The 2,511-nt window shown below is 32.4% G+C and overlaps 1 non-coding gene across 1 annotated transcript; it reads right to left on the bottom strand.

Annotated features, from left to right (window-relative positions):
* Nucleotides 1–2,118: 2,118 nt before the first annotated feature.
* Trnaa-agc (transfer RNA alanine (anticodon AGC)) lies at nucleotides 2,119–2,191 on the bottom strand. Its single transcript has one exon. It is a non-coding gene; the product is annotated as a tRNA-Ala (tRNA).
* Between the last annotated feature and the right edge of the window lie 320 nt (nucleotides 2,192–2,511).

Raw genomic sequence — 2,511 nt, 5'->3', positions numbered from 1 at the left:
CCAAAAATTAATAGTTTTGTGAGAATTAGAGAAAAAAGTGAAATATGTGCCAAAATTTCCCAGTTTTTTGACCACCAACTTGGAAGTAGCACAATATTGTTTTCGAGGTGGCAAACTTGGGTGTATAAGTACTACCAGTACTACTTATCTCAGGGAACCTAACAACATACTATAAACAATCGTGGATACATGCGCGCTTGCGATGTTTGCCATTGTGTCGATTTATTGAGTGGACTATTAATTAAAATAAATTGATTTGAACTAATATGGTGTCATGTTAATATTGATCTGGTAGCAGGCAGATGTTTTCTTAAGATAGGTAGCTCTCTCCAATGTAACTATCTATTTCAAGTAGTAAGTGTTGTAATACCCAGCTTAATACCTTCATAAGATATTAACTGGATCGTTAGTTCAGACTAAAGCTTGCCAGTCTCGTTTTATTACACTTAAAATGGCTGAAATTAAATCGGTTTGTTATAAATGTAACACGATTAGATGACTGCTCCGTTTTTAAGTTCAGAAATGTTTTGTTCCCTTGATTTCAATTTTTCCGAATTCCGAAAATATTTTCAAATGATTTTCAAAAATTCATCGCTTCAGTTCAGTTTAACGCGCGAGCAATGCCACATTCAAAAGCTGCTAGTTAAAATCAAAATGGTTTAAGTGCAATACAACATCCAAAAGATTTCTTATGTCCCCGATGAAAATCAAACCTAAGACCGACCAAGACAGTCCACTGGAATGGACTTACCAAATTATCAACCACCAAAACTTCAGCGTCCAAAAATCACAAGCACGCGAACTATCTCAAGCAACCAATACAAATCGGGGAGGTAATATTCCAGCCATTCCCCGGTAGATGGCGCGAATTCAGAACTATCTACCGCATAGTTGGAAACTTGAATTTATGCCAAAATTTATACGTAGACAAACTTCGGCTGGAGACTAAAGATTAGAGTGTATATTGTTTGAGACGGCTTGCGGTTGTATCAAAAGGTAGTTTTTGAGGTTAGACTGTTTTATCGTATCGTTTGTGCGGTTTTGCATAAGTTTCGTAGCGATTTTGGAGCGGTTTTTGAAGGAATTGAATTAATAAACATTTTGACCGAAAGGCGTCGATATTCAGTTTGGATGGGTTACAAGAAAAATAGTTTTTTGGACATTTTTCTCTTATTAAGAGCCTTCGTCGGAATATCAAATATTTAAACACTTTTATTTAAAAATTTAGTTCTCGACAAGTAATTGTAATAGATGTTTAATCCATTTTTTTTAAATAACTTAAAAAAATCGAAATGCACTAAATTTAGTTTGAGATGCGACTCTTAATGCTAGAAAATTTTAATAAAAAATAAAATTATCATAGATTCCATGTATACAATCTCAATTTTTATAAAATGTATGTTTTCATCTGAATTTTAAGCTTTTTTTAAAACCGCATCTCTCTCCTACCTTCGTGAAAAAAAAATCAACGAATAGAATCACTGCCAGATTTCCCGCCACAACAACGTCAGCTGTCAAAACTTGATTGACAACTCAGGCGAAAAAAGGTAAAAGTTATTATATTTATATCCAAAGCGAAAGCGAAAAGTTACATACGAGAAGAAGGAAAAAATATACTTTACTTACATTACAACAGAATAATAAATAAAGAAATAAATATCTTTGGACATTTTACACTGCGTTTCTAGTCCCAAACTAAGCAAAGCTTGTACTATGGGTACTAGACAACGGATATAAACATACTTAAATACTTTTTTTTTTTTAAATACATACTTATTATACATAGAAAACACCCAGTCCAATACAAACAAATATGTTCATCAGAAGATTATTATGTATCTTTCTACCTTTAAATTAAATTATTTTCATTATACTAAGTATTTATTTTGTATGATTTTTATGTATCGAAAATGTTATTAATTATAAAGGTTTTAGGACCCGTAATTTTCAATAATTTAATAATATTATTCAAAAGTATTTAAGTCATAATAAAAAAATAAAAAATAACAGCAAAAAAAATTAAAAGTAAAATTAATCTTCAAGTTGTTTTTTCTTTAAAATTCACCAAAATAATAAATTAAGCAACCACAAAAAGGCACATCGTAATGAAAACAACAATGGAGGCGCCGGGTATCGATCCCGGTACCTCTCGCATGCTAAGCGAGCGCTCTACCATCTGAGCTACGCCCCCGGTGAACGGAGCGGCGAAATTTCTGTACTAGTTCGACTGTTCACGAACTCGTACGAGTGGGATGGGAAACATTTTAATCAATGTTTTGTATTGTATTTTTATTTGTATGTTGTTTAACTTGAGTCATTTATGTGTAAAATTAACACTAAGTATTTGACAATCGCACCTAGTGTTATGTGAGATGCAGTCTGATGGTAAATTAGGCATTTTCTCCATCCATAAAATTAAAATTCGGTAGTTTTCGCGTGTAAGAGTAAAAAATTATGTATCCATCCTTACAAACTTTCACACTTGTGCTTCCTCGTGGATAAAAAAATCAT

This window comes from Ostrinia nubilalis, chromosome 27, assembly GCF_963855985.1.
Source record: "Ostrinia nubilalis chromosome 27, ilOstNubi1.1, whole genome shotgun sequence".
In the NCBI taxonomy this organism is placed as follows: domain Eukaryota; kingdom Metazoa; phylum Arthropoda; class Insecta; order Lepidoptera; family Crambidae; genus Ostrinia; species Ostrinia nubilalis.
Note: the sequence above shows the minus strand (reverse complement) of the source record. Positions and strands in the feature narration are given on the sequence as shown.